This window comes from Sarcophilus harrisii, chromosome 3, assembly GCF_902635505.1.
Source record: "Sarcophilus harrisii chromosome 3, mSarHar1.11, whole genome shotgun sequence".
In the NCBI taxonomy this organism is placed as follows: domain Eukaryota; kingdom Metazoa; phylum Chordata; class Mammalia; order Dasyuromorphia; family Dasyuridae; genus Sarcophilus; species Sarcophilus harrisii.
The window spans coordinates 95,146,238-95,162,318 of record NC_045428.1 but is presented as its reverse complement, the minus strand read 5'-3'; the positions used below and the strand labels follow the sequence as shown (position 1 = coordinate 95,162,318).

The following is a 16,081-nucleotide window of genomic DNA, read 5'->3' as shown; positions in this document are numbered from 1 at the left end:
GAGTTCCTCACAGTTCTGGGGATAGCTTGTCCTAGCCCTGTCTATTGTAGCTGGTTTACTAGGCTGACAATTTGCTTTCTGAGCTGAGACTGGAGGCTGCCCCACTGATTTACTCTGATACTGTTCAACCTATCCAGAATCCAGGACTGGGGGTCTCTGTTACTGATTTGTGCTATGGTTAAAGACCCTCTCATTGATCTTCCCAGACTCAGTCTAAGCTAGGTTGTAACCTCTTTCACCCCAGTAAGGCTGACCTTTCTTAATGTCCATCCAATCTATATCTGAGCTGCAAAATTGTTTCATTCAGTTTCTTTGTAGGCTCTTTCATTCCACAGTCTATTCAAAGGCATTGTTTTATTTTGCTTTCCTGTGGAACAGGAGGAGCTCTTTACTCTGTCATTTTGATTCCACACCCAGAAGTGGTGAAATAAATCTTTTATGCAGATATAAAGCATTGTTGATATAAAATTTTATTGACATAAAGCTTTCTCTCAGCCATGTTTTGATTTTTTTTATTTTAATAGCCTTTTATTTACAGGTTATATGTATGGGTAACTTTACAGCATTGACATTTGCCAAACCTCTTGTTCCAATTTTTCCCCTCCTTCCTCCCACCCCCTCCCCCAGATGGCAGGATGACCAATAGATGTTAAATATATTAAAATATGAATTAGATACACATTAAGTATACATGACCAAACCGTTATTTTGCTGTACAAAAAGAATTGGACTCTGAAATATTGTACAATTAGCCCGTGAAGGAAATAAAAAATGCAGGTGGGCAAAAATATAGGGATTGGGAATTCAATATAATGGTTTTTAGTCATCTCCCAGAGTTCTTTCGCTGGGCATAGCTGGTTGAGTTCATTACTGCTCCATTGGAAATGATTTGGTTCATCTCATTGCTGAGGGTGGCCAGGTCCATCAGAGCTGGTCATCATATAGTATTGTTGTTGAAGTATATAATGATCTCCTGGCCCTGCTCATTTCAGTCAGCATAAGTTCATGTAAGTCTCTCCAGGCCTTTCTGAATCATCCTATTGGTCATTTCTTTCTGATCAATAATATTCCATAATATTCATATACCACAATTTATTCAGCCATTCTCCAATTGATGGGCATCCACTCAGTTTCCAGTTTCTAGCCACTACAAAGAGGTCAGTCATATTTCTTTACAGGTACACAACACAGGACATAAGGCATAGTAAGGCTTTCAAAAAAAACAATGCAGGATCAGACAGAAACAGATATTTAATTTTCAAATCATATATTTCTTAAGGTATAGTTAATTATTTCTTATTGTGTTTTAATTACTATAAAATCTTGAAAACTTATGAATGTTTATACATATTATGTCTGCACATCTATTTGTATATTAGACCACATATTTAAAAGTAAGTGAAACCTGAAAACTGAAACCTTAATTTAATGGAGTTAAGAAAAAGTTGGCCCAAGGAGAATGATTTGCCTAAAATTACCCATGTACTTGTAGAGGGCTGAAACCCTTGAGTAGATGCACTGAGGTCCATTGGAGCACTTCAGGTTAATTAATTACTGATTGGACAATACCCTATGAGCATGTGCTTGGGGAATGGCCCTTCCCACTGTTCTGTGCTGGGTCAATAATTAGTATATGCAGAGACTTGTAGGAGAGACTGGGGGGTGGAGTAATACTAGCGAGGGTCACTTTGGCAGTTGATGAGGAAGAAGGAAGTGGCAGAGATTCTGCTTCCATCCAATTCAATCCTACCTCTAAAGATGAAGAATAAAGACTAAGGACTTTTGCTTATCCTGACTCTGACTGATTCTAAAGTATCTAGGGTGCTAACGTGGTCATCACATGTACTAAATATCAAGGCAAAAGTTTAATTTAGTTCTTCTGATTCAAGACTCAATATGCTTTCCATTGCAACAATCTGTCCTGTGATTTCTAATTTTTTTTTCAACTAGATCATCAGAAAGGGACTGTGTAATAAAGTGAAAAGAGCAATTACTTTGGAGGCAACAAATCTTATTTCAAATCCTGTCTGTTACTTACTATTTATGTACTTTTAACTTTCTGGACCTCAATTTCTCCAGCTATAAAATAAATGGGTTGGGCTAGATAGTGTGTAATATTCCTTTGCATCTCAATATTTATAGGAGGTGTTTTAAAATAGAATTGTATAGAATTGTTGTTTTAAGCTGAGTTTTTAAACATGGGCCCATATATAAAATAGTCAATGAATGGTAATTTGTTAAATGAATGAAAAATGGTGAAATGACTATCTCAGATTCTAAATTTAAATTCTCATACACAATGCCAAGTATTTCTTCCTATTGATTCTACATGGTTTCATTTTCAGGCAAAAAAGTACATTTTAATATCTTACAGGTATGTTTTACAGCCAAACATTCAAATTAAACATCAGAGAAAACAGAAGTCATCCTCTGGAGAATTGGCTGACAACGACTTTTATGAATTTTGCTACTCCTGGGGAAGTACATTATAATGCAGTGCATTGCTCCACCAGAACTGTTGTAAAGAACATTTGGAATTTTGAAGATATGTTTTTATCCCAGACACATCTGTTCAAGCCCTTCAACTTTTCCCAGGGCAAAGAGTGCCTCATGTTTATGATGTTATGCATGCTTCAGAACTCAGCTGTAACAAACCCATTCCTTTTAAGGAAGAAGAAAAGGAAGATGATGATTAGGAGCATAACACTGAATAGATGTAGCAGCAGAAACAGCAAGCCAAGCAATGCATGTGTTAGAATGAGAAGAAAATCATATGAAAGAAACAATTTGGTTTTGGCTAAAGATATTAAAATGTAAACTTAATATCCCAACAAAAAATATCAACACACAAGTTAAACTGCATTCAGTCCATGTTTATATAACAAATATTTGGAAAGGAATCAACAATGTAAATGGAACAATAATTATTTTTTTAAAAACAAAGATGCTTCCTCTGTATATTCCAGACCAAACAGTTTATAAGTATCTCATCTCCAAGAATTGACTTGTAAAGATCCTATGATCATTTATTCTTCCAACCACCTTTACCAAGCACCTTTTATGTGCCAGGAATAAATTTTACTATTGGACAAATAAGACCAAAACAGTTTCTAACTTTAACTTAGTTAAATTAATTTTTCATCATAAATAGGATAAAATAAAATGTGCACATTGTAAATTAATTCAAAATTCTCATGAGACAAATATTAAATATTTACCAGACTAGTAAAAACTAGGGTGAAAATATGGATGTCTTGTAACAGGTTGCATTTAAGCCTGACTTTGAAGGAAGCTTGGGGGTATACTACAAAGTCACACAGATAGATCATAGAGCATCATGTTAAAAGACCAGCTAGAAAGTCCATTAGGTTAGAATATGAACAGTATGAAAGAGGAAAACTTACAAAATAAGCCTAGAAAGGTCAATTGGAGTCAGATTTAACAGATTTTCAATGCCAAATAGATGAGTTTACATTTCATCTTAGAGGTAAGAAAGAGTAACTTAAGCATCTGGAGCAGTGAAGTAACATTTTCATAAATGTGATTTGGCAGTCAGTGGAATGGAGGGAAGGAATATTAGTTCAATGGCTATGTAGACAATCAATTGAAGAGAAATCAATAGGTTATTTGTACTTTTTTGCAATAATTCAGGTAAAAGTTACTAAAAACCTGAAAGAAGATGACAAAGTGAATGGAAAGAAAAGGATGGGTATAAGTGACATTGTATAGGCAGAATCAACGAGAAGTAATTTGGTAACTGGTCAAAAGTCTGGGGTAAGGAAGGGTGATAAATTAAAGATAATTCTGGGATTATGAATCTGAGTACCTGGAAGATGTTATACCATGGAACAGAAATGAGGAAGTTTGAAAAGAAATAGGTTTTGGGAAGGTAGGGAAAGGATAAGGTCTCTTGAACATGTTCAATTTTATTAAACTATAAGACATGCCTATAATAGGGTGATTTATATCAGTTACTTTTTCACTTTGAAAAACCTAAATTTTGAGTGAAATGTATAAATCAAAGTAACCTACATCTTGTCTTAAATATAGATCACATCTTTGTTTGGGGGAGGTAGGGAGAAGAACACAGTTCACCAATACGTTCTTGACATGGGTGCACATCCTTGACATCCAATTAACTTTGAACTGAAGCACAAGATAAAAGTGAAGGATTTTTTTGTGTGTTTGTTATTTTGTTTTTAATTTCCTGTTTCAAGAGTTCTTCCTCTCCTGTTCTGGTCTCTTTAGTTCATATACTGCTTGTTTGTTGTGTCTACTAAATTAAAGATGTCAAAGATCTGAGTATTAGGGAAAGGGGATCAGGATTTTTCCTGGGGGTGTTAAACTTGAAATAAATAAATTTAGCACCAATTTGTGTTTTAAAATTTACTAAATGGACTATTCCCTTTTTCTCATGTGGCATTATCTTACTTGTTTCCCCTAAAATATTTTCCCCCAAAAAAGCAAATCTCAGCCAGATGGTACAAAATGTTATATTTTGTGTTGTTTTCTCTGGGATTCCTTGTCTTAATACTAGTTATCCCATTGTAAAAAATAAATATGAGATTATAGCAATTGGAACTCATCTGGTAACTGACAATTAAGATGATTTTCTATAGGAAAACAATCAAATAAATGAAACCACACTTGATTATATATACAAAACTCTATATCCTGACAAAGTCTTATGCAAACCGGAACTAATTCCTTGTTTAAAAAGTTAGCATTTGTGGAGTAGATAAGAATTTCTACAAAAGTATGTTTTCTTTTTAAAAAAAATTATGGAGTAAAACAAGCATTTTTATGACATCATATGATAAAAATGGATGATTGAACTTGAAACCATAAATTTACTATATACAACTTGCTTTAAATACACAACACAATTATCTAGAAAGTTTCCTTTTATTCCCCCCTTTTTTTCTTCCAACCTTCAATCTTAGATATGGCTATTATTAGATACAAATAGGTGTTTGTACATGTATTATATAATTTTGTGAATATACTTGCATGTATGCATACATATACATATGTTTATATTATGATTATACATATAGATAGATATGTGTGAGTATATAGATAATTTTTATATATGTAAATTATTCTACACATGCTTTTATTTATCTGTTCTTTCTTGGGATGCAGATAATGTCTTTCATCCTATATCCTTTATATTTGAGTATTGATAATTGTCAAAATGACTTATTTCCTCCAAATCATTCTAAAACCATATTGTTGTTTGTGTATACAGTGTTCTCTTGATTCTGCTCATTTTTTATTATTTTATAAATGTCTTTCTATATTTTTCTAATATCATTGAGCTGATTACTTTTTTAAATAGCACAATAATATTCTATCACAATCATATGCCACTCCCCAATTGACTGGTAGCCTGTAATTTCTAGTTTTTAGCTACCACAAGGAGAGTTCCTTATAAATGTTTTAGAACAAATTCTTTTCTTTTTTCCCAAATTATCTTTGGAAACAAATCTATCGGAAATTTTATAACTCTTTGGGCACAATCCCAGATTGTTTTCCAAAATGATTGAATCAGCTCACAATTCCCAGTATCAATGAATTAGTGCCCCAATTTTTCCACATTCCCTCCAATATTTGTTGGTTTCCCTTTTAAACATTTTAGCCCATCTGAAAAGTGTAAAGTGATTCCTTAATTTATATTTCTCTAGTAAATTATGATTTAGAACATTATATATGATGCTTTAATATATAACACATTTATATAATTTCATAAAACAGGTCTGTTAAAACAACTCAGTGTAGCCATTTATATCTATATGCACACACATATATAGCTATGCATACATATATGTATACATACATATGCATGAAATATACAAGCATATTCTATAAGTGTACACATATGTATTTTTATATATACATGTAAATTACTTAATCCTTTAAAAATTGTATCTTTTACCTTAATAGTTGGTACTTTTAAAAAAAATGTCAGAGCCATAACGAATAGACCATTAAATTCTCTCCCTGCTCCCAACATAGATATGAATGAAGACTACAGTTTCCCTATATACCATATAAAGTATCAGGACTTTGGGGAAGGAAGGAGCTTTACCTGTCCACTGTCTTCAAACAAGTTCAAATAAAAGTGCACATGTTTAAGAAAAAAAATCTGTGTGTATGTGTGTATATGTGTATATATGTATAACATACAAATTAAATCCTGAAGAATAATATTCATATACTTGTGAGCCTTTCATACTTTATCTGTCACCTAAAATACTATTTATGAAATCATGTATCTGAAGGTTTAGTAACAGCACTCTTTTTGAACAGTCTAAAGAAAATCAGATACAATGGCTAATAATAAAATATAGAACCAATAATTTATTTGTTTTCTGTCATTCTATGAGCAAGAAAACTTAGTTAATTATTAATGATACTTAGAGAATACAACAAAACAGATCTTCATGATGATGAACTGGAGACACTATAAGCTGTCTTCTAAATTATGAAAGAAAGACTAAATTATATTTAGAGTGATTTTAATGTAAACATTTTTGTTTCTTTGAAAATATTGCATAGTACCCCATGCATGGTTATTTTATAATATCCAATATCTTATTTATATTTATATTATATTTTGAAGAAATTAAATAAATATTTAATGAATACATATATAAAAAAGCATGGCATGTCAATCTGGAAAAAGTATCGAATGCATCTCCAAAATATTATTTTTTTTCCTGAAGCCTTTAGCAACTACTTTTAGTTTTCATATGAAGCCTGGATGATGAGAGAGTAAACCTTTTCTGTGCACTACTTTTCATTTCTTTTAATCTAATGATATAGAAAACCCATGAAAACATTATTTTCCTTTTGCTTGATTTGGAAATATATACTTCTTAGATTATATGCACATATAAATTTTCACTTTGATGCATGAAAAACAAACATAGGAATCATTTCCAAATGAAGATAAAAATCAAAGGTCATTAATTTGAAAAGTCAAGAATCTGGGTGAGAAGATCAAACCACATAGAATTTATAAATGTTTTCTCAAATGCTTCATCCATAACCATTCAACCTGAAATGTTAACAAATTTAACCAATTAATGGGCTTGCTGAAATGTCACCTCTTGGGCAGAAGTGAATAAAATAAAGAACTTGGGAATCAATAGCCATATTTTTTTCATTAAGATGTGTTATCTCACTACTCTGGCTTTCAGTAGTCTGAATCATTTTCTGGATATTGAGAATAAAGCCTTCATGGTGATTTGCTTGTACCTTTTCTTCAGAATTTATTTGTTCTGTTTTCAACTTTTACTTGACTTAAAAGACTCCCACTGTACCTGGGTTATTTCCTTACCCTCTGAGTATCCTTTTTCTGAGTGAATCAGAGATCCTTTTTCATGCTTAGTGGTTATCAGGTTATTTTGCCTTGAAAGACTTAGACTTGGATAAGTTTCTTAAATTCCTTCCTTCTGATTGCATTTCTATTTTTAAAAGTCTATGATCCATTGATACTTCTTTGCAGTCTTCTTCTTTGCCCTGCTTTTCTTCAGGTTTATCATTCAATCTTATTAAACTTGGAGGGAATGCTGGAAGTGGGGTACAATCTCCTTACTATTCCAGGTTTTAATTTAAATTTGCTTCCTCTTTTCATGGCATGCATATGCACACACACACACACACACACACACACAGAAAGAGACAGAGAGAGAGACAGAGAGACACAGAGAGACACAGAGAGAGACACACAGAGAGAGACAGAGAGAGAGGGGAGGGGCAACGTTGCCTGTTTAGGCTTGTTTTCCAAATTTTCAGCCTGGGTTTTCAATTTTCCTAATTTCTGGTATCTCTGTTGGTTTCACAAGTTAAATCAGTCCTGTAACTCTCTGTTGTTCCTTCCTCAGCTTAAATGTTTGCAAATGAAGTGTTGTTTTTCCTTAGAAACACCATCTACTATATTTCCTGATTTGTTCAAAGCATCCAAAGAATCCTTAGTTGCACACTCTGACAGGGCTTTGCCTGAGACTTTCAACTTCTACTGGATCTATATTATTTAACTTCCTAATCAGTGAATCATAGGTCTCTAGCATATCATTAATCTTTTCAGCTTCTTTTCATCCTGTTAATATGCTGCTGCACAATCAAACTAGTTGATCAAGGAATATGTCATCATCACTGTCATAATAATCTTTTTCCTCCCAGTCCTTAGCTTTCCTTTTTCCAGATGCTGCCTTCTGATGCAGCAAACCCAAAGAATTGAGTATTTGACAAGTTTCCAGGGAGCACTGGATCATTGCTTCATTTTTCTTTCCTAAGTTAAAGGCCTTAGCTACCAGTCATTTTCCTGATGTATCATCCACAAGAAACCTAATAATGTAAAATCAAGTGCTAGATCTCATATTAGTATTCTAATTCATCTCCTTCTTCTTCATAAAACCCTTTCATGGCTTTGTGGGATCATTTATAGAAAATGTCTCACATTCCTACTGAAAATCTTTAATGGCATCTTCTCCCATTCTCCAAATTTTTGTTTATTCTTTGTTCTCAAAGAGGGCCATAATATCAGGAAGATGATGCCATGACATATAAATGAATTGGATTTGAGTTAGGGAGAACTGTGTATTGTCATCTGCCTCACTTTCTCCTCCAGAACCATCTGGGTACAGTGGCAAGATATAGATCAAAACAACAGGAGATGGCCCTGGATGAAATGGGAGACACTGAACATGTTTGCAAACTGAAGTTTTCTATAAGTCTCAGATTGATTGAGGTTGCACCCATTCAGGGATTAAGGCTAGGTTATTGAGCAATTGAGGCAAACCATCTCCTGTTTCACCTAGCCCAAAAAACTTAAAAAAAAAAAGAATGAATCTGAAAGGGCAAAACTCTCAGGTTTTCTGGCCATAGCAGAAATGACTGCTATTTACATTCAATCTGAGTCAATCGGTGTCCAAACAATGACCAATGGTGGCCAAAGAGAATCTAATTGGTTTAGTTTAAAGCATGATCCTTAAGAACATAATCTAGCCAATAAATCCCAAGATATCTTGGAAGAATTCAGAACTGCAAAAGAGGAAAAATATTTTTATGAATATCTATAACTAAGGAGATGATACCCTATGTAGACAGAAGGAGGAAAGGAGGGAATGAGGGAAAGAAAGAGGAAAGGAAGGAGGGAAGAAAGGAAGCAAAGAAAGGAAGGAAGGAACAAAGAAAGGAAGGGAAGAGGGAAGGAAGGAAGGAAGCAAAGAAGCAAGGAAAGAAAGAAGGGAGGGAGGGATGAAAAGAGGAAAGGAAGGAAGGAAGGAAAAAAAGAAGGAAAGAAGGAAGGAAGTGTTGGAATCCTTACAAAGTGTTAAGTCATTAGAGTTGATAGAAACAATAATTATCTAATTTAGCATGGTTCAGTATGATTGATCTGATCTTACAAGGAGATGTTATGGGCCAGAAGAAACAAGGTAGTAAGTGGAACTGAGAAACAATGCTCGTGCTCACACCTTTACTCTTTGGAGTTCACAAGTATGGGAGATTCACAAAATTAACTTTGTAACTTTGTGAATTCACACCTCCCTTAATCCCTGCCTCAGAGAGTAGTAGTCAACCCTTGGGAGATGATATATAAGAAGCGGACAGAGGCTCAGTCAGGAGTTCAGCTGAAAAGATTGAGAGGGGAGCATCAAGTGAGTTCAGAGAGAAGCCCTCTCTCGGAGGCCAGAGAGATTCATTCCATCTTCCACCTTTGTGCTGGCTGGAGGCTGAAGAAAGCAGAGGCAAAGAACAACTGCAAAAGCTCTTGGAACCAATCAGAAAGACAGGCTTCTAAGAAAAACTAACCAGGATATTTTGGAGGAAGCAATAAAAGATCTGAACTTTTAACACTTGGCTGCATTTGGATGATTATTACTTTTAATTGAAACTAAGGCTGCCTCCAGAAAACCTCCCTAAGAAACCTGCTCCCAGAGAAAACCATTATTATTTTAAAGAAGAAAAACACTACAAGGAAGGAAGGAAGGAAAGAAAGAAAGAATTCCCCAAGTATACTTCATTTGAACATATTGATTACTAATATTTCTCTCCTATTTTGTGGCGTGTCTCTTTTTCCTCATCTGAATCTTCATCCAACATCTTGTTCTCCAATTTCATATCCTGCTGTTTGTGAAAAGTTTTCAAATGAGTTAGCATTACCTCATATTTTGATTCCTTATCTCTTTTGATACCTGAAGGATAAAGAACCAGATGACACCTCCTAAGCTGAAAACATGGATCACATGTACATTTGGATCTTGATTCACAGCTATAGTGTTCAGGTATTATTGATAAAATCTGGTCTCTCATCAAGTCACAGTCTGGAAAGCTATTGTTACCTGTGGATGAAGCTTGGGACAATCTCCCCTTTGCCTAAAAGGTAGACCTCAACCTTTAAAAATGAACAAAAAAAAAGGCAAAATGATCTCTAAGAATAGATTAACTGAAGAAAACAACTCCTTAAAAATACATTTGGTAAAATGGAAAAAATATTGAAAAAAAACACTTCTTTAAAAATAGTTTTGGCAAAATGGACAAAAGAAAATAACTCTTTGAAAAACAGAGTTGGTGAAATGAAAAAAAAAAACAACTCTTTTAAAAATAGAATTGGTGAAATTGGAAAAAAAATCCAATAAGCAAAACAACTTCTTTAAAAGTACAGATATCAAATGTAAAAGAAGGTTAAAAAGCTAACTGAAGAAAATAATTCACTAAAAATTAGAATTGGACAAGTGAAAGAGAATGATTCAATGAGACATCAAGAATTAGTGAATAATTCTTTCTATTACTATTTCAAATAAAAATAAATGTAGTACTCAAAAAGGAAGAGTTTATAGAAAAACATGTAGAAGGATAGATAGCAGAATAGGATATGAAATACAATGTATTTCTCCAAACATCTAAAGACCTATTTTATTTAATATTTTATTTTCCCCAGTCACATGTAAAACAATGTTGAATATGTGTTTTTAAAACTCTGGATTCCATATTATCTTCCTTCTTCCCTCACCACTCTACCTCTTATTGAGAAGGCACATATGAAGTTACACAACCATTTCCATAAAAGTAAAGTTGAGAAAGAAAAAATAAATCTATCCCAAAAAGCAACAAACAAACCACCAACAATGTATTGATATCTCATTTTCCCCATATTCCCTCCAAGATTTGTCATTTAACTTTTCTGGATCATTAGCCAATCTAATAATATGATGTAATAACTCACAATTGTTCTAATTTGTATTTATCCAATCAATAATGAATTAGAATGTATATATGGCTTAAAATAACTTGATTAAATCACCTGAAACTGTTCATATTTTTTGATCATGATTTTTGATGATTTATCAACTAGGAAATGACTATTATTATAAATATATATATATATATAAATTTGACTCAATTCCCTGAATGTTTGAGAAAAGAGGCTTTCATTAGAGAAACTTTCTTCAAAATTATTTCCGAAATTACTATTAGTAACTATTTCTTCATTTATACTATTATCTCTCCCTCCTTTCACCTTAATTCTCTAAAATGTTTTGCTTCTGACCCCTCCCTCCATAAGCCCTTCCTTCTTTCATACTCCCTCATTCTTATATCCTCTTCCCTTCCTACTTTCTTGCAGTGTAAGATAAATTTTTATGCCCATATTGAGTGCATGTTATTTCCTCTTTGAGGCAGTTCTGATGACAGTAAGGTTCATTCCCTCCTTCTCACCTCTCCCTCTTCCACTCCACTGCAAAAAGTTTTTCTTGCCTCTTTTACTGGAGATGATTTATGCCATTTCAACCTTTCCTTTCTCTTTCACTTAGTGAATTCTTTTCTCACTCCTTAATTATATTTTTAGATATTATTCCTTCATATTTAACTCACACCTATGCCTTCTTTATTTCCTTCTTCTCTCTCTCCTTCTCTTCTTCTTTCCCTCCCTCTCTCTTGATCTCTCTCTCTCTCCCTCTCTCTCCCCTTTTAACTGCTCTAATAATGAGAAAGTTCTTATGTGTCATAAGTATCATTCTTCCATGTGGATAAACAGATTAACTTAATCAAGTACTTTATTTCTGTTTTCTGATGATTTGTTTCCTAATTATCCCTTTATACTTTTCCTGAGATCTGCATTTGATCTCTGGTCTTTTGACACAAAGGTCAAAGCACTTTAAAGTGTTCTATTTCATTTAATAGCTACCTTCCCCCCTGAAGGATTATATTCAGTATTGCTTGAAAGGTAATTCTTGCTTGTAATTCTTGCTCCTTTGGTCTTTTAAATAGGATATTCCAAACTCTTCATTCCTTTAATATAGATTTTGTTAAATCTTCTGTTATCCATATTGTGGCTTGACTTGTTTCTTTCTGGGTGCTTGCAATATTTTTGCCTTGACCTGACTTTTCCAGAACTTGGCTATAATGTTACTAGGGTTTTCATCTTGGTATCTCTTTCAGAAAGTGATCACTGGGTTTTCTTTTTTTTTTTCAATTTCTATTTTATCTTCTGGTTCTAGAATCTTAAGAAAGTTTTCCTTGATAATTTCTTGAAAAATGATCTCTAGGTTCATTTTCTGATTATGGCTTGTAGGTAGAGCAACGATTTTAAATTTTCTTTCTTGGATCTATTTTCCAGTTCACTTTTTTTTCCCCAATGAGATATTTCCCATTGTTTTCTATCTTTTCATTCTTTTGATTTTATTGTTTCTTGATTTCTCATAAAGTCATTAGCTTCCATTTGGTCAACTCTGATTTTTAAGAGATTATTTTCCTCAATGAGTTCTTGTATCTCATTTTCCATTTGATCAATTTTGCTTTTTAAGGCATTCCTCTCCTCATTAACATTTCTCTTCTGAATTTTTCTTCTATTTCTCTTACTTGATTTTCAAAATTCCTTTTGAGCTCTTTCAAAGCCTGAGACCATTCTTATCGTTTCTTGAAGGCTTTGGATATAGCTTTGACTTTGTTATCTTTATCTGAATGTGTATTTTGATCTTCCTAGTCACTATAATAACTTTCTATGGTCAAAAATCTTTTCTATTGTTTATTCACTTTCTCAATCTGTTTAACTCTTTGTTAAAGTATGTTTCTGTTTCCAGGTTTGAAGTATAATGTCCTAATGTTCAGGGGTTTTGTGTAGCACTTTTCAGAGATTCTTCCAAGAACCTAAGCTTTTAGTTCTTTCAAGGTGGTATGATACAAGGTATGATAAAAGGGGAGAGAGAGGGAGAGAGAGATCAAGAGAGAGGGAGGGAAAGAAGAAGAGAAGGAGAGAGAGAAGAAGGAAATAAAGAAGGCATAGGTGTGAGTTAAATATGAAGGAATAATATCTAAAAATATAATTAAGGAGTGAGAAAAGAATTCACTAAGTGAAAGAGAAAGGAAAGGTTGAAATGGCATAAATCATCTCCAGTAAAAGAGGCAAGAAAAACTTTTTGCAGTGGAGTGGAAGAGGGAGAGGTGAGAAGGAGGGAATGAACCTTACTGTCATCAGAACTGCCTCAAAGAGGAAATAACATGCACTCAATATGGGCATAAAAATCTATCTTACACTGCAAGAAAGTAGGAAGGGAAGAGGATATAAGAATGAGGGAGTATGAAAGAAGGAAGGGCTTATGGAGGGAGAGATCAGAAGCAAAACATTTTAGAGAATTAAGGTGAAAGGAGGGAGAGATAATAGTATAAATGAAGAAATAGTTACTAATAGTAATTTTGGAAATAATTTTGAAGAAAGTTTCTCTAATGAAATGTGTTTATACTTCACCTATGCTCTCATCTGTGAGTGACCAAAAGTACTCTTTTCTACCCTGGCACTGTAACCTAGATACACTCTGGCTGTAAGTTCTAGAGCATGAGCAAAATTCCTTGCCCTGGGATTGTGAGCCAGCATTGAAACCTGGATTTGAGTGTAGGCAAATCTGCTTCAATGCTGGTAAAGAGATCTGTGTAATTTCTTTTTCGTTTGGAGTTCTCTCCTTAATAGTCTGTAAACTGAGACGTCTGGAAGTCACTGCTGCTGCTACTATGGCTGATCTGCTGTCTTACCACTGCTAATTCAGTAACTCCTGAGGCCTCTCCTGGTTCTCTGGGGCTCCTCTCTGCCCCCAGTATGACAAACTTTTCATGCCAAACTTCCAAGTTGTCTTTGGTGTATGTGAATTGAAAAGTCTGGAAATCACCACTGCTGGCACTGATTCAGAAGTCCAAAAATCTATTCCCAGTTTGCTAGGGTAAGGGCTATCCTGTACTCACTTTGTGCAGCAGATCTTTCCTACTGACTTTCTAAGTTGATTTTGACTGGACAATTATTTCATTCATATTTTTGTGGCTTCTGGTGCTCTAAAGTTTATTTAGAATCATTATTTAAAAGTATTTGGAAGCGTGTGAGGAAGAGTTTAAGTGAGTCTCTGTCTTTACTTTGCCATCTTGGCTGTGCCTCAGCATCTATTATTTTAAATACAAAGTTGATGTAATATGATGTGGAAACAATACCAATGATGATGATGACTGATTGATAATGATGATGATGATAATGTTTATAAAATAATGCCTAACATTTATGTAAGGTTTGCAAATTATTTTACATTTATTATGTTCAAGGCAGTATCATATAATGGAAAGACAAGGAATAATCAAAAGATCTGGGTTTTATTTGTCCTTGTTATATCACTCATTGATTGTGTGACAGAATAAAGTACTTAAACATTGTCAGTCTTAGTATCTGTTATCATTAAAATGAAAGGGTGATGCTAAATAAACACTAATCACCCAGCATTTGGATGCTGTAGAACAAATTGTAATCTATATTTTTGGTTGTATCATTAAAGAGGAGCATAGGAAAAAAATTAATAATGAGAGTTCTTTCCTCTGAAATAACATCATTTATTTGTTACCACAAATTACACATAGAATTACAGAACTATTCTGTTTTTTAAGTAAAGCTTTTTATTTTCAAAACATATGCATAATTTTCAACATTCACCCTTGCAAAACCTTGTGTTCCAAATTCTTCTCCCTCCCTTCCCCCAGTACCTTCCCTAGACAACAAATAATCAAATATATGCTAACATTTGCAATTTTTCTGTACATATTTCCACAATTATAATGATGCACAATAAAAATCTGATCAAAAAGGAAAAAAAGAAAGAAAATAAAATGCAAGTAAACTACAACAAAAAAATGAATCTATGTTGTGATCAATACTCAGTCCCCACAGTCCTCTCTTTCAGTGCAAATGGCTCTGTTTATCACAAGACTATTGGAACTGGAGTGAATCATCTCACTTGAAAATAGCCAAGTCCCATAGAAATGATCATCACATAATCTTGTTGATATGTACAGTGTTCTCCTAGTTCTACTCACTTTACTCAGCATCAGTTCATTTAAGTCTCATTCCAAGTCTCTTGGAAATCATTCTGCCGATGCTTTCTTATAGAATAATAATATTCCGTAAAATTTATATATCATAACTTACTCAGCTTCTCTTACAGATGGGCATCCACTAAGTTTCAAGTACAGAATTATTTTCTGTGATGAGCAAAAGGAATGGGCTCATGCAGTAACTTAACAGCTGTTATTTCCTTTTAATTATTTTAACTTAATCTTCCATTGCAGTTTCTAATATCTACCTTTGTTTCTTTAATGTACTTATGAGACAATAGTATATGAACATTGGTGTCATTTGTGATGAATCTATTGATTATAAGGTGTTTCAAATAAACCATTACCCTGGAACCTTAGACTGAGATATCTTTAGGTTTTTGCCTTCTGTAGAAGCTGATTTTTCTGTCATTTCCACTTGAACAAGGATGCTTCAGGAGAATAGCTACCATATGTTAGAAAGACTTCATAAATCTGCTTAATTAAATAGCAATAAAAATTTTGTTTGCTTTTTAAAAAAAGGTTTTTATGTTTTAATTTTATGAAATAGTATAAAGGCTTAAGCTTGGGGATTTTTAAAAAACAATTATCGTAATACTTTATACAAGAATGCTTGTATCAAAGCTGTCTTAGAAAGAACTTTAAGATAAAACATAGATCCTGTTCATCATCAGCTACTTTTTTGAATTCTCTAAAAGTTATTGACTTT

The 16,081-nt window shown here is 33.4% G+C and overlaps 1 pseudogene; it reads right to left on the bottom strand.

The window, feature by feature from the left end:
• Nucleotides 1-7,407: 7,407 nt before the first annotated feature.
• LOC105750024 lies at nucleotides 7,408-15,784 on the bottom strand (annotated as a pseudogene).
• Nucleotides 15,785-16,081: the final 297 nt, after the last annotated feature.